This window comes from Suncus etruscus, chromosome 7 (assembly GCF_024139225.1).
Source record: "Suncus etruscus isolate mSunEtr1 chromosome 7, mSunEtr1.pri.cur, whole genome shotgun sequence".
In the NCBI taxonomy this organism is placed as follows: Eukaryota; Metazoa; Chordata; class Mammalia; order Eulipotyphla; family Soricidae; genus Suncus; species Suncus etruscus.
The window spans coordinates 27,731,199-27,757,472 of NC_064854.1; the positions used below are offsets into that span (position 1 = coordinate 27,731,199).

The following is a 26,274-nucleotide window of genomic DNA, read 5'->3' on the forward strand; positions in this document are numbered from 1 at the left end:
CCTTGTGGACTTGAAGGCATATCATGAAGGAGTGACATTTCTATGGGTTCATTAGGTTATACCTCCAGCATTTTATTCTAGAGGCAATCAGGTCCTCTGATTCAAACAACGATGATTCTCAGTATTACTTTTAAAGTCACGGCCATTTTCTTCAAATAACCAGCATCCATACAAAGAGTAATTTGTGACATAATGATGGTCACATTGATAATCATGAACCTGAAGAATGACATTCTCACCTTTGCTTCTTCTTGGGTTGCTGTCAACTGGCTCACCACTTTTGCCTGGAAAGAAAGTTAACACATTTCAAATCTGATACATAAGGATCTGTTTTTGTTTTTTTATAGCTGAGAGAGAGACCATCAAGATTTAAAATATGCCAACCCTAGCCTCAGGACAATTTTCATTGCTTTATTTAATTTCTATAGCTGTATTTATGCATTGCATCTGTAATTAGAAATTTTAGGGTTTTTTTTTTGTTTTTGTTTGTTTGTTTTACTTTAAAGAAAATACATCATACTGAAAAGCCAACCCTTTCTTCACTGACCTTCAGTGAGTGTTCACACTATTAATGACACATTCTCATCTCTGTATGGGACTTTGGGAACCTTTCCACTTTGTTCCCTATGCTCTGCTTTTTATTGCTGAGTTAACATCAAGCCTCCCTATTTATCACTGATGTGCTGCATCTAAAGATCCAGAGGACCAGTCTCTGATCTCATCTTGCTTTCCTTCAAAGAGTTCGGGACCACAGATGATTGGATATAGAAGCAATGTTTATGTAAACAGTGGAATACTACCGGACCATTTAAAAAAAAAAAGAAATCACGCAGGTTTCCATTACATGGATGAGTCTAGAGAGTAGCATGCTGAGAGAAGTTAGTTAAAAGAAAAGAGACAGAAACAGAATGGTTGACCTCATATGTGGAATACAAAGAAGTATAGTAAGGAAATAATAACTGTCCAAAGGTAGCAAAGCCTAAGAATTTATCTACAGGATTGAATTTACCAGTTTAGGAAAAGTGGAGGTAGATTGAAATTGGGAATCGCTCTGGTGGAGGGCATGATGTTGGAATATTGTATATATGAAATACTGTCATTAAAATTACTGTAAACCCCAGTGCCTAAAAATCCAAAACAAAGAGTTCTCAAACGTTTTAGCCTATTAATATTCTATATAGAACAGTCATATTTGATTAAAAGTCCTATTAATGCCTGGAATTTAGAATTATATTTTATCTATGGATCACTTCTGGGAATGTTAAAGTCTTTCTGATTTTGAGTCTTTTTATCATAAACATGATATTTCAAATTTTTCCTTAATTCTGTTCAGTTAAATATCATCATTTAAGGCATAAAACTAAATAAAAAGAAAATGCATCACATAGTTGTTGACAAGCTGACCATAAAAATTTATTTCGAGATAAGTGAGAAAGAATTATTAAAGATAAATAGAGCAAAAGGAAAAGAAGAAAGAAAATTTTATAAAAAGAAAGAATAAAAAAAGTAGAGTGGCAAGCAAATTTGTGAAAATTTCTGTATCTCCAATGAAGTCATTAAGACAATGGCAGGTTTAGTTGTTGTGAGTTGTCCATTCTGTTATTTCATTTGTTTCCAAACATTAATTGACCTCAGCTACATATTGGCTTCTAAACTGGTGTGTTCCTATAAGGATGAAAGTATTATCCCTATGGTGGTTGACCAACTGAAATTGTCTAGGAATTCAAAACACGTTTACTGTTATGTATTTGTGGGGCATGTACTCAGCTGCCAGGTCTCCTGAGAGAAGGAAGATGTGTGGAAAGGGTGGCTGCACTCAAATCCAAAAAAGCCATGGTGATATCAGCCCAAATACTGGCATACCTGAAGTTTGGTCAGATTGGTGTTTCCAAAGAGAGTCGTAGAAGGGCAGTGAGGCAGGGCCATAGGCGAAACAGGGATTATGGGTGATGGGTGCAGCCAGAATGGCTTTGGGAAGATGGAGACTTGGCCCACCTTCTCCTCCTGAGATTTCTGTCTTTCTGCTGCATGGGCAGTGTACCCATGATTTTTCATGGCTTGATTTACATCTCTTTCAAGAAAAGAGTGAGTTTATGGAAATGGACTGGTGTGAACATGGTGCTTCATTTGTGGGTGTGGTGACAGCTGCCAGGCCTCTTGGAAGGAGGAGGATGTCTGAGGAGGGTGCCTACACTCACTCCATAAAAGTCCTGGAGATATTTAGTACACATACCAGCATATGTGAAGTTTGGTCTGTTTGGCATCTCTGAAGAGAATCATAAAGGAGTGGTGAGGCAGGGTAATAAGAAAAGCAGGAATTATGAGTGATGAATGCAGTAGGCATGGCTTTGGCCTTCTCATTCTCCTGCCTTATTTCTACTCACAAGATTGCCAGCTTTCAGCTGTGTGGCCATTGTACCCATGATTTTTTTTATAGCTTGGTTTATATCTTTTTTGAGAAAAGAGTGAGTCTATGGAGCTGGACTGGTGTGAACATGGCAACTATATTTTTGGGTGTGGTTACTAACAATTATCATAAAGCCAACTTTCAAATGTTCTACTTTTTAGTGCCATCACAAACTTAATTTTTTTAAAAATAATTTTTATTTTGACCAAAGTGGGTTACAAATCATTCACAGTAAAATTTTAGGTACATAGTGACATTGAATCAGGAGCATTCCCACCACCAATGTTGTCCTCCCTCTACCCCTGTTTCCAGCATACATCTCATATCCCCCTCCGTTGCCCCCCCCCCCCGGCTGCTAGTATAAAGTCATCCCCTCTGTGTCTAGCTTGTTGTAGATTGGGTAACGATTCTGTTGTTGCTGGCTTTGGGTTTGGTACCTAAGTATGATCATTTTTTATTTCTATTCAATGTTCATATGACTGTTTGGTCTTGGTACCCTCCTTTGTTTCCTCCTCAGTTTATGAAGCAGAACACATGGTTCAAGTTATGTGGTTCTGTTTGAAGGAAAGGGAAAAAAAGGGGCGGCAAAAATCAAACAAGCAAAAAAATGGGAAGAGTCCTTCTAGAGGCTATAAATATCAATTTAAGAGAAGAAAGAGAAAAAGGAAGAAAAACATAACAACAATACAAAAATAAGGGCTGGAGAGATAGCATGGAGGTTAGGTGTTTGCCTTGCATACAGGAGGATGGTGGTTCGAATCCTGGCTTCCCATATGGTCCCCGAGCCTGTCAGGAGTGATTTCTGAGCCTAGAGCCAGGAGCAACCCCTGAGTGCTGCCGGGTGTGACCCAAAAAAACAAAAGACAAACAAAACAAAAAACAAAAAAAATACAAAAATAAATAAAACAAATTAAACAAAAAACCTGAAAAGCATCACAGCAATAAAGACAACAACCAAACAATAATCATGGTCCTGAAATAAAAACAAAACAGGGCATAAAACATAAAACAAAACAAAATAAAAACAACAACAACAATAACAACTAAAAATTAATTTGTGCTTTCTTTTTGGCATAGGCATAGTAAATATTGGGGAGATTTGAGACAGGGTTTCTCTGCCCTTGAAGTATACTATCATGGGCATAACTCCAGGCTCCATACCTGTTCTTTTACTTTTCCCTAAGTCCTTTTGTGGTGTCTGGAAACTTTCCACTCATTCATGAATGATAAGATCAGGCCCCTGTAACTAGAGATTTTGGTACCTGCATAGGTAATAGGATTGAGCCTAGGATGGAGTCTTTCTCTATGGTTCAAGAAGTTCTGTTCCATCACTGTTGTTTTAATCAGTATTCTGTAGTTGGTGGTCTTGGTTTTTGCACCCATCATAGGATGAAGTCTAGGACAGAGTCTTTCATTATGTTTCCAGACGTTCTACTCAATTGCAGTTGTCTCAGTCAGACCTCTGGAATTAAAGATCTTGGTTGTACAGATCATAGGCCAAAGCCTAGACTAGGGTCTTTTTTATTGGTCCCAGGAAAAGTTCTGCCCAGTCATGGTTGTCATAGGCAGTCTTCTGCAATCAGTGATCTTGGCTTTTGCATAGATCAAAGGATGACACGTCTTCCAATTTCATCTTATCGTTAGGTAGTGAGGTAAGACAACCTGCTCTTAAGTCAAACTGTTGCCATTTCCTCATTGTCAGGATGCCATATCAAAATTGGCATGTGTTGGTGTCAGAGCATTATTAAGAATGTTCCAGAGGGAGACAAACTTAATTTTTATGGGATCTTCTAAAAGGTAATCATTAGGCCCGAGAGTCCCTCTGGTGATTTTTAGCCAATCATATTGATGGTTCAAAGCAGAGGCCTGAGAATTCAGACCCTGAGTTAACAGGAAGTATGTACCTAGTCTTCCTATTCAGGAATTCCTGAATCCTATAATGCATCATGCATCCTTTAATGCTCAGGTTGCCTGCATAGTGCTGTGGATAGAACTGAGGTAGAATGCATTAAAGAAATATAACTTAACCCTGTACTATCTCCCTAATCACAATTCTAATTTTTATTTTACATAAAAATTATTTTTAAAAAAATTTAACAAGTAATAGGGGCTGGGAATGTAGCTCAAATGTTACAGCCCATGTCTTTATCTAAAAGATAAAGGGTTTCTCCTTTTATCTTGGTTTTATCCTGCAAGTTTTTTTTTTTTTTGGTTTTCGGTTTTTGGGCCACACCCGGCGGTGCTCAGGGGTTAACTCCTGGCTGTCTGCTCAGAAATAGCTCCTGGCAGGCACGGGGGACCATATGGGACACCGGGATTCGAACCAACCACCTTTGGTCCTGGATCGGCTGCTTGCAAGGCAAACACCGCTGTGCTATCTCTCCGGGCCCTATCCTGCAAGGTTTTATTTATCCCTAACAACATACACACACAATGTGACCCCTGAACACCATATTGGCCCTTGAGTATCACTAGGAATGGCCTTTTATTTAATATAAAATTGAATATATTTTTAATATTATATTGTTCTCTTTGCAAAAAGAGAAGTTAGCATTAAGAAAAAAAAAACCCACCAGATTAAACAGATTGTTTTGCTATTGCTATATCCCTATACAATGGATATATGTGCATTTATTTTTTATTTATTATAACAACTATCTCCTTGAAATGAGTTTTGTTACCTGAAAGTCCTTGTTATTTCAGGGTTGGGAAGTGTTTCAAGCAAGGTCTAGGCTTACTTCTGGGAGGAGATTAGATTTCAGTATAGTAAAGGGACTTAACACTCTTTCAAAGAGTGAACAGAAAGGCTGGCTACAGAGTGAGATGAAGATAGAGAGAAGACCAGGAATGCTATGAAGTGGTGGTTTTTTAGTGACCAGGGTGGTGTCAATATTCAGGATGAAAATAGCACCTTAGTAATGTTGACTCTCCATCACTTACCTTCCTCAACCTCCTCACACTCACATATATACAAAGTTGTCATGCGAATGGAAGTTTTCATAGAAATTGCAGAATCATACAGAATTCAGTGTCTGATTAATCAAAATGCAACAAGCATAAAACCACAATTGCTATTTTCATGGAATGTTATTCACAATAGTCAAGACATGAAAGCTGGACCGAAGCAATAGCACAGCGATAAGGAGTTTTTTTGGCCTTGCACGTGGCCAACATAGGATGGACCCCAGTTTGAATCCTGGCATCCCCGATAATCCCCAGAGCCTGCCAGGAGTGACTTCTGAGCGCAGAGCCAGGACCACGGAGCCTGAGTGCCGCTGGGTGTGACCCAACCCCCCCCCAAAAAAAGACATGAAAGCAATCTAAATGTCTATCCACAAATGACTGTCTGTAGTATAGATACACAATAGAATACCCTTCAGCAGAAAGAAAGGAAAGAAGGAAGGAAGGAAGGAAGGAAGGAAGGAAGGAAGGAAGGAAGGAAGGAAGGAAGGAAGGAAGGAAGGAAGGAAGGAAGGAAGGAAGGAAGGAAGGAACTGCATGGTTCCCCAAGAGCTATTGGGTTTCCCCTTCCATAAATAGAATAAATACTATTCAGAAAGCAAAACATGGCTCAAGCAGAGAAGGCATATTTGAGAGAAATTATGAAAAATATAGAATTTAGTAATTTTGTTGGGATCAAACCCAAGGCCTGCAATATATTAGGCTGCCAATTTTTTCTGAGTTTATTTTTTTAATTTTTTTTAGAGGACCTATATCCTCTAAACTCAAACTCCTATTTCCTCTGTACAATAATCCACAGGCCTGGAGAACCCTGTAGTGGTTCGTAAAGCATCCAGATAATGATTTCCTTATTTGTCAACACTGTCTCAGACTCTCTGAGGTATCCAACAAGTCACCACTGTCAGCTTCCATTTCCCTGAGATGGAAATGAGCAGAAAGAAAGGTTCAGGCCAAATATCAGTAGAATCAAAAAAATTCCATACCTTTCTCAATTTTAGCTTTTCTAGGTTTCAAAAAAGTTGTTGGTCACTTTAGGGAAGGAGGCATGTGTTTTTTAAGATCCTTCCACTTAGGATGCCAGAGAGATAAAACAGTGGGTAAAACATTTGTCTTGCATTAGGTTGACTTAGGTTTGATTCCCAGATCCAATATGCCCCCCCTCCCCAACATTGCCAGGAGTTATTCCAGAGCCAAAAAAATATTTTGAGTATTTCAGGGCATGGCCCCAAAACCAATCGATCTATCAACACATAAATACATAAAAAGATCCTACCACCTATCCATATTCAAATACAAGTCACAATCCTTGAATTACCTTTCAACCCAGGGTACAAGGACACAGTGATTTGATACCACTTGGATAATAGAGCAGGGAAGTCATTTACAGAAGATCTTCTACTTCAGGGGGCTGTCAGTATGCTAGCAAGAAAAAATTAAATTAAAAACATCAAAATGTCCATAGAAAGCTAGAAAAAAATATATTGGAAAAATAGGGTCAGCGTCACAGTATAGGGACTAGAGGGCTTTCCTTGTAAGCAGCTGACCTGGGTTTCAACCCTGGAATCTCCTATGGCATCTTGAGCCCTTCCAGGAATGATCCTGGAGTGCAAAACCTTGAGTAAGGCCTGAGTACCACTGAATGTGGCTCAACAAGGAAAACCAAACCAAACAATGATAGAGCATTAGGTTTCTATGTAGAAAGGTACTTATGTTTATTTATTTCACTATATCCAAAATCACATCATGCTTACTTTCTAAGCAAATAGCTTTTTTTGAACACTAGCAATGTGCCAGTGGGTGTTAGTTGGTGGAGGTGGAGAACCCTAGACAGAGAGTAACTCTGATGGAAAAGTTTGCTTTAAAAATTTTGAAATTCACATACAGTGAAAATGTACAAAATAGCATCCATTTTTTGTTTTGTTTTGTTTTGGATCACACCCAGCAGCGTTCAGGGGTTACTCCTGGCTCTATGCTCAGAAACCACTCCTGGCAGGCTCAGGGGACCATATGGGCTGCCAGGATTCGAACCACCGACCTTCTGCATGAAAGGAGAATGCCTTACCTACATGCTATCTCTCCAGCCCCAGCACCCATTTTTAACACTCACTTTTTCTGACTCTCATATAATGATCAACTCTAATAACCAAAGATAAGACTGTGCTAAATCATATCTTCTGTAAAGCAAACAATAATTCAATCTCCTCAAAAAACAATACTCTCATAATGATGAAGATAGCCCCTATTATCATTTTTTTACAAAAGAGCAATCATACATGTAGGACTCAAGTGTTTGCTCTCCAGCTGAAGTTGAACTTCAACCTTGACTACACCATAGCCTACTGAGTTCTGGCTCTGTCCACATTACATTGTTATTTTATTTTGTCAGCTGCTGACATTCCACTTTCTCTGGAATATACATGCTGGTCTTTATGTGGCTACTACATTGACAGGTGTAAATAAGGGACTGCTGTACAATAGACAGAGATGAAAATGAATGGTTATATTAATATCAAAGCAGATAATTCCTAAGTAGGGAAGTATAAATTAAATAGTAATAAAGATAAAACTTGTGATTAGCAATAATCTAAGATAATTTTCTTTTCTTTTGAATTTGCATGCATATTTACAAGCAAAAATTAATATACTTAAGAAATAAGGTCTATTAAACACCAAATCCAAAGCCAACGACAACAGAATCGAAACTCAATCTACAACAAGCTAGACACAGAGGGGACCACTTATACTAGCAGCCTGGAGGGTCAAGGGAGAGAGTTATGGGATGCATGCTGGGAATATGGGTGGAGAGAGGACAACACTGGTGGTGGGAATGCCCCTGATTCAATGTCACTATGTGTCTAAAATATTACTGTGAAAGATTTGTAATTTGCTTTGGTTAAAATAAAAAAATTTTAATTAAAAAAAAGAAATAAGGTCTATTCATAACAACAGAACTTATATTTTTAAATGTTACCTATTTTAAAGCAAGTGAAACGTAAGTCACTCAGTTTGTATTTACACAAGTACAACTAAGATCAAAGATATATTTTTTTTAATGCATAATTTTTTTTTATTTAAACACCTTGATTACATACATGATTGTGTTTGGGTTTCAGTCATAAAAGGAACACCACCCATCACCAGTGCAACATTCCCATCACCCAAGTCCCAAATCTCCCTCCTCCCCACCCAACCCCCGCCTGTACCCTAAACAGGCTCTACATTTCCCTCATACATTCTCAATATTAGGACAGTTCAAAATGTAGTTATTTCTCTAACTAAACTCATCACTCTTTGTGGTGAGCTTCCTGAGGTGAGCTGGAACTTCCAGCTCTTTTCTCTTTTGTGTCTGAAAATTATTATTACCAGGGTGTCTTTCATTTTTCTTAAAACCCATAGATGAGTGAGACCATTCTGCGTTTTTCTCTCTCTCTCTGACTTATTTCACTCAGCATAATAGATTCCATGTACATCCATGTATAGGAAAATTTCATGACTTCATCTCTCCTGACAGCTGCATAATATTCCATTGTGTATATGTACCACAGTTTCTTTAGCCATTCGTCTGTTGAAGGGCATCTTGGTTGTTTCCAGAGTCTTGCTATGGTAAATAGAGCTGCAATGAATATAGGTGTAAGGAAGGGGTTTTTGTATTGTATTTTTGTGTTCCTAGGGTATATTCCTAGGAGTGGTATAGCTGGATCGTATGGGAGCTCGATTTCCAGTTTTTGGAGGAATCTCCATATCGCTTTCCATAAAGGTTGAACTAGACAGCATTCCCACCAGCAGTGGATAAGAGTTCCTTTCTCTCCACATCCCCGCCAACACTGTTTATTCTCATTCTTTGTGATGTGTGCCATTCTCTGGGGTGTGAGGTGGTATCTCATCGTTGTTTTGATTTGCATCTCCCTGATGATTAGTGATGTGGAACATTTTTTCATGTGTCTTTTGGCCATGCGTATTTCTTCTTTGTCAAAGTGTCTGTTCATTTCTTCTCCCCATTTTTTGATGGGGTTAGATGTTTTTTTCTTGTAAAGTTCTGTCAGTGCCTTGTATATTTTGGAGATTAGCCCCTTATCTGATGGGTATTGGGTGAATAGTTTCTCCCACTCAGTGGGTGGCTCTTGTATCCTGGGCACTATTTCCTTTGAGGTGCAGAAGCTTCTCAGCTTAATATATTCCCATCTGTTAATCTCTGCTTTCACTTGCTTGGAGAGTGCAGTTTCCTCCTTGAAGATGCCTGTAATGTCCTGTAGTGTTTTGCCTATGTGCTGTTCTATATATCTTATGGTTTTGGGGCTGATATCGAGGTCTTTAATCCATTTGGATTTTACCTTTGTACATGATGTTAGCTGGGGGTCTAAGTTTAATTTTTTGCAAGTGGCTATCCAATTGTGCCAACACCACTTGTTGAAGAGGCTTTCCCTGCTCCATTTAGGATTTCCTGCTCCTTTATCAAAAATTAGATGGTTGTATCTCTGGGGAACATTTTCTGAGTATTCAAGCCTATTCCACTGATCTGAGGACCTATCTTTATTCCAATACCATGCTGTTTTGATAACTGTTGCTTTGTAGTACAGTTTAAAGTTGGGAAAAGTAATTCCTCCCATATTCTTTTTCCCAATGATTGCTTTAGCTATTCGAGGGTGTTTATTGTTCCAAATGAATTTCAAAAGTGTCTGATCCACTTCTTTGAAGAATGTCATGGGTATCTTTAGAGGGATGGCATTAAATCTGTATAATGCCTTGGGGAGTATTGACATTTTGATGATGTTAATCCTGCCAATCCATGAGCAGGGTATGTGTTTCCATTTCCGTGTGTCCTCTCTTATTTCTTGGAGCAGAGTTTTATAGTTTTCTTTGTATAGGTCCTTCACATATTTAGTCAAGTTGATTCCAAGATATTTGAGTTTGTGTGGTACTATTGTGAATGGGGTTGTTTTCTTAATGTCCATTTCATCCTTATTACTATTGGTATATAGAAAGGCCATTGATTTTTGTGTGTTAATTTTGTAGCCTGCCACCTTGCTATATGAGTCTATTGTTTCTAGAAGCTTTTTGATAGAGTCTTTAGGGTTTTCTAAGTAGAGTATCATGTCATCTGCAAACAGTGAGAGCTTGACTTCTTCCTTTCCTATCTGGATTCCCTTGATATCCTTTTCTTGCCTAATCACTATAGCAAGTACTTCCAGTGCTATGTTGAATAGGAGTGGTGAGAGAGGACAGCCTTGTCTTGTGCCAGAATTTAGAGGGAAGGCTTTCAGTTTTTCTCCATTGAGGATAATATTTGCCACTGGCTTGTGGTAGATGGCCTTCACTATATTGAGAAAGGTTCCCTCCATTCCCATCTTGCTGAGAGTTTTGATCAAGAATGGGTGTTGGAGCTTATCAAATGCTTTCTCTGCATCTATTGATATGATCATGTGGTTTTTATTTTTCTTGTTATTGATGTTGTGTATTATGTTGATAGATTTACGGATGTTAAACCAGCCTTGCATTCCTGGGATGAAACCTACTTGATCGTAGTGGATGATCTTCTTAACGAGGCATTGAATCCTATTTGCCAGGATTTTGTTGAGGATCTTTGCATCTGCATTCATCAGTGATATTGGTCTGTAATTTTCTTTTTTGGTAGTGTCTCTGTCTGGTTTAGGTATCAGGGTGATGTTGGCTTCATAAAAGCTATTTGGAAGTGTTTCTGTTTGTTCAATTTCATGAAAGAGTCTTGCCAAGATTGGCAGTAGTTCCTCTTGGAAAGTTTGATAGAATTCATTAGTGAATCCATCTGGACCTGGGCTTTTGTTTTTCGGCAGACATTTGATTACTGTTTTAATTTCATCAATGGTGATGGGGGTGTTTAGATATGCTACATCCTCTTCCTTCAACCGTGGAAGATTATAAGAGTCCAAGAATTTATCCATTTCTTCCAGGTTCTCATTTTTAGTGGCGTAGAGTTTTTCAAAGTAGTTTCTGATTACCCTTTGAATCTCTGTCATATCAGTAGTGATCTCTCCTTTTTCATTCCTGATACGAGTTATCAAGTTTCTCTCTCTCTCTTTCTTTGTTAGGTTTGCCAGTGGTCTATCAATCTTGTTTATTTTTTCAAAGAACCAACTTCTGCTTTCGTTGATCTTTCGGATTGTTTTTTGAGTTTCCACTTCGTTGATTTCTGCTCTCAGCTTTGTTATTTCCTTCTGTCTTCCTATTCTTGGGTCCTTTTGTTGAGCATTTTCTAGTTCTATTAGCTGTGTCATTAAGCTACTCAGGTAAGCTCCTTCTTCCTTCCTGATGTGTGCTTGCAAAGCTATAAATTTTCCTCTCAGTACTGCTTTTGCTGTGTTCCATAAGTTCTGAGAGTTTGTGTCTTTATTGTCATTTGTTTCCAGGAACCTTTTTATTTCCTCCTTGATTTCATCTCGGACCCACTGGTTATTGAGCATGAGGCTGTTTAACTTCCAGGTGTTAAAGTGTTTCTTCTGAGTCCCTTTGGAGTTCACAAATAATTTCAGAGCCTTGTGGTCAGCGAAGGTAGTCTGCAAAATTTCTATCCTCTTGATCTTATGGAGGTATGTTTTATGTGCCAGCATGTAGTCTATCCTGGAGAATGTCCCATGTACATTGGAGAAGAATGTGTATCCAGGTTTCTGGGGATGGAGTGTCCTATATATATCCACTAGGCCTCTTTCTTCCATTTCTCTCCTCAGGTCTAGTATATTCTTGTTGGGTTTCAGTCTGGTTGACCTGTCCAGTGTTGACAAAGCCGTGTTAAGGTCCCCCACAATTATTGTGTTGTTGTTGATATTATTTTTCAGATTTGTCAACAGTTGTATTAAATATTTTGCTGGCCCCTCATTCGGTGCATATATGTTTAGGAGAGTGAATTCTTCCTGCTCTACGTACCCCTTGATTAATATAAAATGTCCGTCTTTGTCCCTTACAACCTTCCTGAGTATAAAGTTTGCATTATCTGATATTAGTATGGCCACTCCAGCTTTTTTATGGGTGTTGTTTGCTTGGATAACTTTTCTCCAGCCTTTTATTTTGAGTCTATGTTTGTTCTGACTATTCAGGTGCGTTTCTTGTAGGCAGCAGAAGGTTGGATTGAGTTTTTTGATCCATTTAGCCACTCTGTGTCTCTTAACTGGTGCATTTAGTCCATTGACGTTGAGAGAAAGAATTGTCCTGGGATTTAACACCATCTTTATTTCAAAATTTGGTGTGTCTTTTGGGTAGTCTTGTCTTAGATTAGGTCTTTCAGTTTTTCTCTTAAGACTGGTTTTGTGTCTGTGAAGTTTCTGAGCTGTTTTTTGTCTGTGAAACCATGTATTCTTCCATCAAACCGGAAAGTGAGTTTTGCTGGGTATAGTATTCTGGGTGAAGCATTCATTTCATTCAGTCTTGTCACAATATCCCACCACTGCTTTCTGGCATTGAGCGTTTCTGGTGACAGGTCTGCTGTAAATCTCAGGGAAGCTTGCTTGAACATGATTTCCCCTTTTGATCTTGCTGTTTTCAGAATTCTGTCTCTATCTGTGGGATTTGTCATTGTGACTAGGATGTGTCTTGGGGTGGTTTTTCTGGGGTCTCTTTTGGTTGGTACTCTTCGGGCATGCAGGATTTGATCACATATATTCTTTAGCTCTGGAAGTTTTTCTTTAATGATGTTCTTGACCATTGATTCTTCCTGGAAATTTTCTTCCTGGGTCTCTGGGACTCCAATGATTCTTAAGTTGTTTCTGTTGATCTTATCATAGACTTCTATTTTCGTCTGTTCCCATTCTTTGACTAATTTTTCCATTGTCTGCTCATTTGCTTTAAGTTTTTTGTCCAATCTCTCCTGCTGTATGGAATTGTTATGTATCTCATCTTCCACAGCACCAAGTCTATTCTCAGCTTCTGATACCCTGCCCCAGAGCTTATCCATTTTGTCATTCACTTCGTTTACTGACTTTTTCAGTCCTGTTAGTTGACATGTTATTTCAGTTTGGAGTTTTGTCATTTCTGCCTTCATATTTTCTTGGTTCTTATTAGTGTTCTGTTCAACTCGATCCATGGTTTCTTGGAGTCTGTTGAGCACCTTCCATATTGCTAGTCTAAAGTCCTTATCTGAGAGGTTGATTAGTTGTTCAGTCATTATCTGGTCCTCAGAATTGTCATCTTCATTCTCTATGTCTGATGCTGGCCTGCGTTGTTTCCCCATTGTCACACTTGTATTGTGGGTTTTTCTACGTGTTGTGGTGGTATTCATTGTCTATATGATGTAGGCAGCACACTCCTCTGGCTCCTCCCTTTCTGGATGGGCTGACTTGCCTCTAAGGGAGGGGAGTCCTCCGTGGATGAAGCCTCACACCGGGTCAAATCTTAGGCCTGAGCATGCAACAGAGAAGACAGTCCAGAGAGAAATGTTTGCTTCTGTGATATAGCGCCGTTCTTAGTGTGATTTTTCCTTCTTGTTGCAATGGAGTTCTTTCCTTAGAAAGAGTGCACGGCCGCGTAGCGAAGCGGAGCGGCCGTGCTCCTCTGAGCCTCTTTTTGCCCCACTCGCAAGAGTTTCACGCAAGAGGACAGTAGACAGACATAGACAGGTCACACTCACAGTCTTTCACAGCTGAGCCCCACTGGGCCGGTGTACTTTCGCGGATTTTCCCCGCCTGGTGTCCAGATCAAAGATATTTTTACTGTTTCTTTTATTTATTTGAAAAAGTGATTACAATTTCTATTTCTTCTCATTTCTATAAAAATTATCTTATGAGGGGCTTGAGAGGTGCTGCAAGAGGTAAGGTGTCTGCCTTGCCCACACTAGCCTAGGATGGACCTCGGTTTAATCCCCCAGCATCCCGTATGGTTCCCCAAGCCAGGAGCGATTTCTGATTGCATAACCAGCAATAACTCAAGCGTCACCAGGTGTGGCCCAAAAACAAACAAATAAAAAATTATCTTCTGAAACTTGGGACATTCTTTTTGTTTGTTTGATTGAGTTTTGGGCCACACCTGGTGCTCAGGCTACTCCTGGCTCTCTCCTCAGGAATCACTCTTAAAGGGCTTGGGCAGGGATCTTCAAACTTTCTAAATAGGGGGCCAGTTCATTGTCCCTCAGACAGTTGGAGGGCCAGATTATAGTTTTAAGAAAAGCTATGAACAGGGGCCGAAGAGATAGCACTGCGATAAGGTGTTTGCCTTGCACGAAGTGGACCCAGGATGGACCTGAGTTTGATTCCCAGCATACCATATGGTCCTCTGAGCCAGGAGCAATTTCTGAGCACAGAGGCAGGAGTAACCCCTGAGTATAGCCGGGTGTGGCACAAAAAACTCACCAACCAACCAACCAAACAAAAAAAACAAAAAAAAAACTATGAACAATAGTGCCCCATAGTTTGAGGACCCAGAGGGTTGAGGGACCATCTGGGATGCTGGGGTTGAACCCAGGTAGGTCTGCAAGGCAAGTACCTTACTCATTATACTATCACTCTGGCCCACTTTGGCCATCCTTTCTGATCTGACAATCTCCACATCTTTCACTACTTTAAACCATTAAACATATTGCTATCCATATATGGACAAACAATCTAACAATCATTATGAAGTAAAATGGCTTCTATCCCCAAAGAATTGTGAACAATTTTTACAATTAGAAAATATTTTATGTTTACCTTCTAAGCAAATAGCTCTTTTTGAATACTAGCAATGTGCCAGTGGGTGTTAGCTTGTGGTGGTGGGGAACCCCAGACAGAGAGTAGTGTTCCCTCACACAAAGCAGGGAAAGGTTGGAACATCAGGAACACTGAGAAGGACAGGGAGGATGTGGGCAACAAATCTCTGAGCATCATACAGACCAAGAGTCAAAACAAAGCATTGTACCCAGATACATGAGTGACCCATTCTCTTCTTTTAGCAAATTATTAACTGAGAGAATTCTTTCCAACTCAGCAAGCCTCTCTTTCATCATTTGATGCCTCAAGTGAAACTTCATGTCAGAGCAGCCATTGAGGCCCTATACAGTTAGGCTGACAAAGGCTCCATGCAAACTTCAGGCAGAAATTTTCAATGGGCTAGAGGAAGTCCCCAAATAAGTGTGTTGGCTTGGCTTCCTCACCTGGCTCCATCCAGGTGAACTGAGACTCCAGTGCACTTCAGGAAGTCAATCCATAAATCCACCTACCCAATCTAACAGAATTGAAATCAAATCTAGTCCGCGATGAGAAAATCCTTATTAAAGAGCACATAGCCAAGATAGTTCCCAAAGACTACTGGATGTGGGCCCCCATAAATAAACAAAAGAAGATATTTGCTTGAGACCCAGAATGTAGCTCAGCTGTAGGGCACATGAATGAGGTCCTATCTGTGATACTGAAAACAACAACAAACCCAGATCCTCTGTCTTTCCTGTGAAAATGCAGCTCTTTGGTAGGTGACAGCTTTGCGAAAGAATTTGCAGCATTAAGCTGTGGTAGTCACTGGAGTGAGGAGGAGTGACTGCTTGGTAAGTGATTTGGTTGTTGTGGTTGAGTTCCAAAGTGTCAGGATGTCAAAGTTTCAAAGTTTTGAAGGATTCTGGGCACATGACTTGATGTTTAATATTGGCTTTAATCTATTATGCTGGCAGTCCAGGAGGCTAAGGGTGGATGGATGTAAGGGAAGTATGCTGGGAATAGGGGTGGAGGGAGGTCGACACTGGTGGTGGGAATTGCCCTAATTCACTGTCACTATGTACCTTAAATATAGCTGTGATAGACTTGTAATTCATATTGGTCTCAAAAAAATTTTTTTAAAATTGTCTTCAGCTCCCAGAGGGAACTGGAGAGAAGCCCACAACTAAAAGTCTGGAACTAGGAGAAGTTCACATCATGCAGGAAAGGCAAGATGGCTGCTCTGTGGCCCTAAAAGCCAAGGATGTCACTCTGTGGCCACTAAGGGGACAATACATGTCAGGAACTGTATCACCTGATGGCTGAGTATGCCTGAAAAAAGTTTAAATCAGTACAAATTGCAAATTTATATCTTCGTAATTTCCACAGCACTATCTTAGGTCCTGACGTTAAAGTAAAGTTAAATATTATCATTCTACAAATAAGATATTTTCAATGTTCCCCAAAGAATAAGCTCAGTGACAAAGCCCAACCACTCTGAGTGATGTTTAACACAAAAATTTTCATTTGTGTAACAAATAATATTATTTTCACTATTTTAAGTTCCAAATATACCAATGTATACCAATATACCAATATGACTTACTGATTTTATCTTCAAGTTACTTTTTTGTTGTTGTTGTTGTTGTTTTGTTTTTTGGGCCACATCCGGTGACATTCAGCGGTTACTCAGAAATGTGCTCAGAAATAGCTCCTGGCTCAAGGAAACAAGGGGTCGAATCTAGGTCTGTCCTGGGTCAGCCATGTACAAGGCAAATGCCCTTCCACTGTGCTATTGTCCGAGCCCATTCAAATTACTCTCGATAGAGTAATGTAGATAGTAAATGCTACCTTTTAGCTGAACTTTTAAGACATTCCCCAGATTTTTATTATCTGTCTCTCAGAGCAGATTGTCAAAATCAAAAGTTTAAGAGGCAACTGAAAATGTTATTTTAAAAATAAGTAAGTGCAGCTTATGCCTTTAATTACTTCTACACTTTAAAGTTATTCATTTAAGGAACAAAGATTCAGTATAAAAAGGGAAATTCCTTTATGTCAACATAATCCATCAAAAGAGAGTAAATATTTTTGACAGCTTTGGAAGACCATACACACGTCCAGAACTTTCTGTGTTCCTCACGTTATGTGGCCAGGACGTAATGAGGGACATTCTGGTTTCCCACATTGCTTTGAAGCACAACTAACTGCCTGCACTATCAAGACACAAAAAGGAGCAAGAGGGGAAACTAAAGAAAGACAAGAAATGAGTTGGACACTCTTCTCTATTAGACTTAGGTACAGGGTAAGTGTGACTTGACATGCAATTTCACTGAATGGCCAGGGTAGTAGTGGTAGGTCCTCATCAGAAGGAAAATAAGCTACCCCTCACCTATAATACTGTTAGTCTATTAAATAATCCTCTGACAGCAATAATGAAAACAATTATTACCTAGTCAGGCAGATAATTGCAAAAGTAGTTGACCTAGCAACCAATTCTTGAGTGTTAAAAGAACTATGTTCTAGAGTTTTTACTGAAGGCTTTGATGTAGTATCAATTGCTTTGTATTGAGTGAACTTGAAGATGGGGACAAATATCTATGTCCATTTTTCCTGCAAGATGGGTCTTTCTACTTTCTGCAGATCAGCGAATCTATTACGGTCTCCATCAGCACACAGCAGGCTCTCCTATGAACCTTACAAGTGTTTTAGAAAAGCATTAACTGGAATTGGGTTTAACCTCAATAAACCCAGGGAAGGTGGAGAAGAAAGAGAAAATCAGAAATCTCATATAATCTTGTTCTGGGGAGCCTCATGTTGGAAATATTTTACAGATAACAAAATATATACCCCCAAACCAACACTGTGCAAATACAAAGCCTATGCCATGAAATCTTTCCCCAGTAGAAATCTGACAGTCATGCTCATATCGTGCTTTTCAGACTGGCCAAACATCCCGTTTATCAGTGTGTACCTGCCCCGAGCAGCACGTGTGCTGTTCCCACGAATGCCACTCCTCTCGGAAATAAGTATGATTAATGATGCAGACAGACAGACTGAGGAAATGCCTGTGGCAAGCCCTCTGTTGTGCAGTCTACAGAAAACCATTTGTGTTTGTTTGTTTTCTGGCCACACCCAGATGTTACTCCTGGCTCTGTGCTCAAGAATCACTCCTGGTGGTGCTCAGGGACCATATGGGATGCTGAAGATTGAACCTGGGATGGCTATGTCCAAGGCAACTGCTGTACTATCTCTCTGAACCCTAAAGGTCATTTTTGAGAGTATTCTGGCCAGCACAATAAGGGAAACGTTGGAAAGAGAGAAACAAGAAATAGAGCAATGAACATCCTGAGACACAGACAGAGAGCTGATGGACACTGAGGAACATATCACATAGAGGGTCCACTAAAAACAACAGGATTTTTTTTTATTAATGGCCAAAAATATCCACATAGTGAACTGCAAATGTGTCTTCCACATTCAAGGGAAGTCAATTAATATAGGATATAAACACCAACTCACACAATCCACTTTCTCCCCCAGTTCAATTCTGCCTTATTGTTACATATTAACTTTAAAGTCTTTGCAGTTCAAAAACAAAGGACACACACACACACACACACACACACACACACACAACCCCAAAACCAACAAAATAAGAAACGTGCCCTTCAGCTTTGGCATCATCCAGGTACACTATGACAGTACATGGGAAAGAGCATGAGCATCTGAGAAGACTCCACGGGTAGGACAGAGTCCTGCCTGCCTTGGTCTCTCCTGAGGGTGAAATTGGCACCACTTCCCTTGGGGCTCCATCTCCATGTGAAAGCAAGAACTGAGCTGGCTCTCACCAGCTCATCAAGAGTTTAGAAGCAACACCAGATTTGCTGCTGTTGCTGGGGAAACTCCCCCCCATTGCTGAGACCCCAGGATGGGACACTTTGTCCAGGTCACTCAACCTGCTTAGCTGTCCTGCCCTGCATCTCAGAAGACAGACCCCTAAAGCATAAGCTGATTTCATGGTCACTGATGAAACCTTTGGAACTGGACACCTCAAACCCCAAACTTGGCCACAGGTTCCCTCTTGCAGTACTGCCACTTTCCCCCCTGGAATCTGCAGACCAAGTACCATTCTTACCTGGGCAGTGGTGTGGACTTGTTCTTTCTCCCCCTTCCCTTTCTTGAGCTCTTTGTTTTGGCCACACCAATCCTCAGCCCATGCAGTCCTCAGCTCTGAGTCTGTGAGGGTCCTTACCCAGCCATCTTCCTTCACCAGAGTCTTCTTTATCCCCTTTGCCTTTTTCTTAATCAGGTGCAGTGCTGTAGGTTCCAAAGCTGCCAGTGAATCCAGCACAATGTTGGAGGGCAACCTGGACACTGAGGTCCTGCCGAGTAAGAAATGCTTGTCCCCGCTGGTCTTGGAAGTCTGGCAGGAGAATAGGAAGCTTGTTTAATAGGCAGCTTCCTTGATCCTGTCCTTCCCTTTCCTTTCTTCCCTCCCCTGAGCAGGAGTCATGGAGGACAGTAGATGTGGTGCTGGTGCCCAGTTCAATAACCAGCCCTGGCCAGGCCTGGCTTAAGGTCCAGCATATCCAGGACTCACTTTTCCCTCTGATGCCTGTGTCCCAAGAAATTTCAAGAAGCAGACAGCAGATGGACGGGGACTGAAAGACCTTGGAAGTGGTGTCTTTGTGGAATGGGAGTTTAGAGTTTTGGTTGGGGAAGCAAAGGCAGGATGGAAGGTTAGACCAGGGTGAGTGAAGGATCAAGATCAGCTAGACCAGGGGTCCCTACCCACTCCTCAGCCAGGCAACTTCTTGGCCTGCCTACCCTCCCTCTTCCCCTGCTCCTCCCTTTGTCTCTTGGTCATCCATCTCTTCTTGACTCCCTTCTGAAGCATTTTTCTTTTCAAATTCATGTTAGAAAGTAGAAAGTATATGCAGATAAATGAAAGTCAGAGGAGGATCAAATAAAAAGCAAATGAAACTTGGAGCAAAGAGAAGTGGGTAGGGCTTACAAGGGGATGACCCCAGTCCCATTCCTAGCACCCCATAAGGTCCCTCAAACCCCACTGGGAGTGATCTCTGAACACTGAGCCAGGAAGTGAGCTCTGAGCACAGTGGGGTGGGACTCCCCTCAACTAAAACAAACACATTAAACAAGACAAAACAAAACAATCAACTTAAATACGAACCCGGAATCCTATGCTGCTAAGCCTTTTTCTTGTTTCCATTTCATCTTTGTATTTAACCGTCTGTGAAGTTGGAGAACACATTTGTTAGCATGTGCAAGTATCAAAGAGGAGATTCTCTATAAAACTTCCTCAAGCAAAAAATAGCGTTTTAGACTATTTGACTACTTACAAGTGTATAGAAATATACATTATAATATTGAATATGAGTTAGAAAATAAATAACTATAATGGCCAATACTTAACCACACCAAGTATTGTATTTATCATGGATAAATGCCTAAAGTGGAATGGTCAGATCATCTAATAATTTTAATTTTGTCAAAATGTTTTCCAAAGTATCTGAATATTTCACTTTATCAGCAGAGTTGAGAGTTCCAGTGACTCCTCATGCTTTACAATACTTGGCATGATCATAATTTTACATTTTAGCCATTATAGATGACATCTAGTGTAATCTCACTGAGATTTTAATTTTATTTCTTTTAATTTTAATGATAGTAAACATCTATTTCCGGTATTGTTTGCCATTTATAGGTATTATTTAATGGGGTGTCTGTTCAAATTGTTTACCACTTCAAAAGGATGATTGCTTACCATGTTGTTGGACTTCAAAGTTCTTTCTATATGCTAGATGCAAATTCTTTCCAGAACACTTCTGCAAATATTTTTTCATGAGTATCTTTTTTCCAGCCAGGAAAATACCCATGCAACAGAGCTTGCCCAAGTAGTATTTCTCAACAGGACCAAATGGTTCCTATGGGATGCCCAAGATATTCCACCGTGGGAGGCAGAGGTGAAAATACAATAAACAGGGGTCATGGCAGGAGACTGAGGGGGCAAAGGGTAAGAGAGGTGATACAGGAAGAAAACCAGGTCAGAAGGGGGACTGGGCTAGGAAAAGTTTGAGAAAAAAAGGTCTGTCTGATTCCAGAATCCTTTATAAGGTCCACACGATGCAGAAAATATTACAAGTGGGGTTGTTCTCCTGCTGTACAACTGATGTCTCCTCTCCATAATATCTAGCAATGTTCAATTTCTGGTAAAAATACAGTACAAATACCACTCTTACTAAATTGACTAAATGTTTTTGCTTAAGAAGATATTATCTTTTCAGGTTGCATTGGTTTTATTTTTCTTTAGTTAAAACTATTTACTTTCTAATAATATTTTGCTAGAACAAAGGGTTTGATACTGTTATTTTCAAATGAACTGAATATTTGATTATTTCAGTTTAATTCACAGCCAGCATTAAAAGGTCAAGTGCATCCCTCTGGGGCTTCTAGGATTTGAAGGGTACAGCCAGAGAGGAACCATGTTCTGTATGAATATTACGGTGGCCTCCTTGTCCAGTCTGAGATCATCAGAAGGAAGAGGAGGAGACATTTTCTCTGAACTGTGGCCTAAAGAAATAAGAACTAATCTGGAGTTAACTTAGGAGCAACAAATCAGGACTTTGAGCTATTATTGTTATTAGTCTTCTGATTATCAAACAGATCTGTGTTGACTTTAGGTGGGGCACAAGGATCCGTAGATTTCATGCTGATGGATTCTGAACTATAACCACTCAAGAGAACTCTTCTATCATAAGACTTATTTCTCTTTCTTTGCTCTGTATGTTGATTGGACAAGTCTAGTGGGGCTACCAGAGGTTTTGAACATTGTGGAACACATAGTGTAGGTGTGAAGGCAGGAAGTCAGTGACGTGGAGACCATATGGAGAGTAGAATGTACAGGGATATGGTCACAGTAGGTCATTGCCCACGGCACACTGGTTTTCATAAATAGCCACAACTTCCAGAGATTCTGTGTAAATGTTATTTGCACATTCCACTGAAAACATCCCAAGATTCCATGGCGATTGATTCTCAGTCAAATGACACAAACATTAGCGAGCTATAGTCTCTGTCTGTAGAATGTTCATCTTTGAAGAGTGATACTCACAGAAGTGAAATTTTAGCCCAAATTGCATCAAAACACAAACTGTAAGCACAGAAACTCAGTTATATATTTTATAACAGTCAGTTATGGAATGACAAAATATCAGTTTCCTAGCTAAATGGCAAGAGGTTACCACATTATGTGTCATGGAACTGGATAGACTTAAAGTCTGTTTGGGAAGGAATTCAAGCATCACAGAACCCAGCTATGAGCTCAAAATCAACTGCAGTGATAATAAAGTGCACCTCCCTGAGAATGGGATTTAAGAACAAATTGTAAATCCTTCCTCTCCTCTGTCTGGATTGCTCCTAGGAACAAAGTACATTGGAATAAAACAGATGGAAAATTATCTCAGGGTAGGAGTTCACATTCAGTATTTTTCTAATGTTGATTCTTTCATTAACTACAAGACAAAAAACATGGGCTACAAAATCTTTGTATTAAAAAAGCAAAGGCATTTCTATACACTTATAAGTTCTCTGAAAGAGAATAAAGTAAATCATATTTATGATAGCATCAAAGTAACAAAATACCTGAAATAAATTTAACCAAGAACTATACATTGAAATGAATATTCAATGTAATCCTTACCAAAACTCCAATGTTAGTTTTTACAGTAGCATTTAAAAAAAAAACTAAAATTTATATGAAATCACAAAAGGCTACAAATAGCCAACATGTTTCTAAGAAAAACAAACCTGAAAGAGTCACAATTCCTGATTTCAGACTATATTTTAAAGATATAGTAATTGAAACAGTAATGCTCTACTATCAAAATAGTACAATGGCTGTACAATGGAACAGAGTTAAGAGTGTAGAAATAAATTTGTATGTATGTGGTCAACCAACATTGATAAGGGAGTCAAGAAAATTTCATGGACAAAAAGCAGTTTCTTCAATAAGTGATGCCAGGAAAACTGGCATGTAAAAATCCACATGTAAAAGAATGAAATTAAACCTCAATCATTACCATTTACATACACACAAATTCTAATTAACAAATTAAATAGATCTTGACAATGAATTTTTTGGATATGGTACCTAAAGCATAAACAATGAAACAATCTCAAGTAAGTTTATATAAAACTGTAAACATTTCTATATCGGAAGAAATAGCCAATAAGTGGACAACCTATGGAATGGAGAAAATATTTTCCACATACACGACGAGGGATCAATATCCCCAAACACATAAAGATATATACTACCTTCAAAACACAATATACGACTCAATACTACCTAACCAAAGACCCAAATAATTCAATTTTTAAGGGGACAGAGTATTTGAATAGACATTTTCCAAAGAAGATAATCAAAAGACTTACGGCAAATAATGAGATGCTCAACATCACTAATCACTAGGGAAATGCAAAGAAGAATCACATGAGATATGGACTCACCGCAGTCAGAAGCACTATTATCAAAAAGACAAAATGTAATAATATGGGGGAAAATGGAACCTTTGATGGGAACAAAAATTGGTAAAACCACTTTAGAAAAACAGTATGGAGGTTCCTGGAAATATAAAAAATATATGTACATGTAACATTGCACTTACTAAAGGAGTACATTATGATTTGATAAATGCATATAGTGTGTGAAATCAGCCCTACTAGTTACTCACATCACAAAGCCTAGTTTTAATTTTTCCTGTGATGAAAACTTTCAAAATCTACCCTCAGCAATTTGAAGATGTGCAACATAATCTTATTACTACAGAAAACATGCTGGCCATTATAGTCCCTGGCTTTATTTATTTTATCAACAACAATGTGTTACTTCTGATCAACACTCTTCTCCTGTCCTTGAAGCCCACCCCCATCTCTGGCAATCACTGGTCTACTCTCTGTTCTTTTTGTCAACTTGTTTATTTTTAGAGTCCACATACAATTGAGATCGTATCATTATTTATCTTTCTGTGTCTGACTTATTTCACTCAGCATTCATCCACACTGTTACAAATAGCAAGATTTAATTGTGTGTGGCTGACTAGTATTTCTGTGTGTGTGCACACATGCACGCATATATGACACTGCTCATTCAATTTACCTGAGGGGTGGACTCTTAGGTTGCCTCCATGTCACTGACTATTGTGCTGCTGTGAGGTTGTTTTTGTTTCTTCAGAGAGTTACCCAGAAGTGGGATTATTACATCAAGGTAAATAAAAGTCAGTAAGGAATCATAGGAAAACGTATTCCCCACCCCCTAAGTCAACCTAAGGATACACTCCTTTATTTTATTGCATATTTGTGCGTACTGATTATGCCTTTCTAAATTGTCTAAATTGCTGTCTAAATTGGGCTCCTAATATACAGGATAGAAATTGTATTCATTAAAAAAAAGGAGAAAAAAAGAAATTGTATTCATTGTGTAATAAATAATCAACAAGCATGAAACAAACAGAAAACCTCAGTGAGAGTTTCTTAATTTTTCCAAAATAACTATGGTCAATTCCACTTAATCCCACTTTCCATCTACAAAAATAACAAATCTTTCTAGGGGAGAAAGCGCCAAGGCGAGAAACAAAAGCAACACTAATAGTTATTGATCAGCCTTCCTCCTACCCAGAGCAGAAGGCCTTGTTTACCAGGAAGAAGCACTGTGGCCATTTCCTGCACCCATAGATATGCATTGGAAGAACCATGATGCCAACAATTTTAAACACAATCTCTGCACAGATCATGAACCCCAAAATGTGTCCAAGGCTCTACTGGTGTCTTGGAGTTTCTGATGTGAGTTCTTGCTGCATGGCAACAAGTAGGGTCCTCCACAAACTTTTAAACAACAAAATAAAATATGATTGGTTCCCCCTAGAGACAATACAATAACACCAGTTCAATTCACTACAGAGGCAAACTAAGTCAAAACCAATGGATGAGTCTGTTCAGACAGCAGAGGCACAAACTCACTGATTAAAGGGTTTCATTTTTTCTTAACACTAAGAGACTAGCAACAAAACATCTGTTTCCCTCCTCATTAAGAACATCTTCAGAGTTAATGACTATTTGCACATTTAGTTGTTGTCAGAAGCAACTCTTGGACTCCAGAGGAAAGGGGTGGGAAGGGAGAAGAGGGGGAAGCAGTGGACTGAGTATACTTAAAAAAAAAATTAAAGAAGAGGATTTTTATGTGCCAGGTATTTAAAAGTAAAAGGTTCAAAATAACCTATTTGTTAACACAAGGTTTCTGTGACTAGTCAACCATAATAGTCTTCTTTGCTTGCATTCCCCAGTTGGTTTCATAGAAGGCTTTATTGTAGTCCAGGAGCATTGTTCTGCATTAATTTCTATGACAAGAAACCCAAAACACATGGTGCTGAGAGTAACAAAACCCAGTTAGGAAAACAGTCATGACTTGGCACAAAGTGTGACAAGCTGTAAAAAAGGGAATGTTTCAATATCTGAAGTGGTGTTGATTTCCTATGAACAACCTTTTCTCTTCTAAACAGTATCATATTCTTTTCAAGCACATTTATAACGTAAGTCAAGCTGTGTCTTATTTTTAATTATAATAAACACAGTCAGTTTACTGTAACAAAGACATACTAGTGGTGATCCGTTGAAAGCCAAAATACAACACCATAAGCTGAGCAGGGGGTGCGGTGGGGGAGGCCCTTGGGGTGGGTAGACCAACGATAAAATAAAAGACCAGCCGTCTGGAAAGTTCTCCTAAAAGAACATAAAAAGGCAGTGTTTTCTTATGAGACTAACACAGAATGCCAAAATATCTAGCTGGTCTCTTTTTTGTTGTCATTTGTGCCAATGTGTAACTAAAAATAGAAAATTCAAAATATGGGCTCTGCCATTTGTTTTTCTGAATCTTTATAAAATAAGAAATTTAAATTTATACACTTAAATTGTAATATTGATATATTATACATATGATTTGCCTAAATTAGTGTATTTCATAATTGTTTTCTTGAAAAGGATCATCTTAAACATTAATGTAGATACAAAGATTACTAATAATAGTGAAATGAATAGATAACTGAGTTACAAATGCATTTTCTAAAGTTTCAGGATTCATCAATGTCTGAATTTAAATTTATTAGGACATATTTAAGTCTTACCAATTCTTGAACTAACAGTTTTTCATTTTCAAGCTCATTTATTAATTTTTCTCTTCCTTCAGTTAACTGAAAGAAAGAAAAGAAA

The 26,274-nt window shown here is 39.0% G+C and overlaps 1 long non-coding RNA gene across 1 annotated transcript; it reads right to left on the bottom strand.

Moving 5' to 3' along the window:
• Positions 1-239: 239 nt before the first annotated feature.
• On the bottom strand, positions 240-20,206 carry LOC126014521 (uncharacterized). Its single transcript, XR_007497568.1, has 3 exons — positions 20,183-20,206; positions 19,244-19,414; positions 240-284 (listed from the first exon to the last, which is right to left on the bottom strand). It is a non-coding gene; the product is annotated as an uncharacterized LOC126014521 (long non-coding RNA).
• Positions 20,207-26,274: the final 6,068 nt, after the last annotated feature.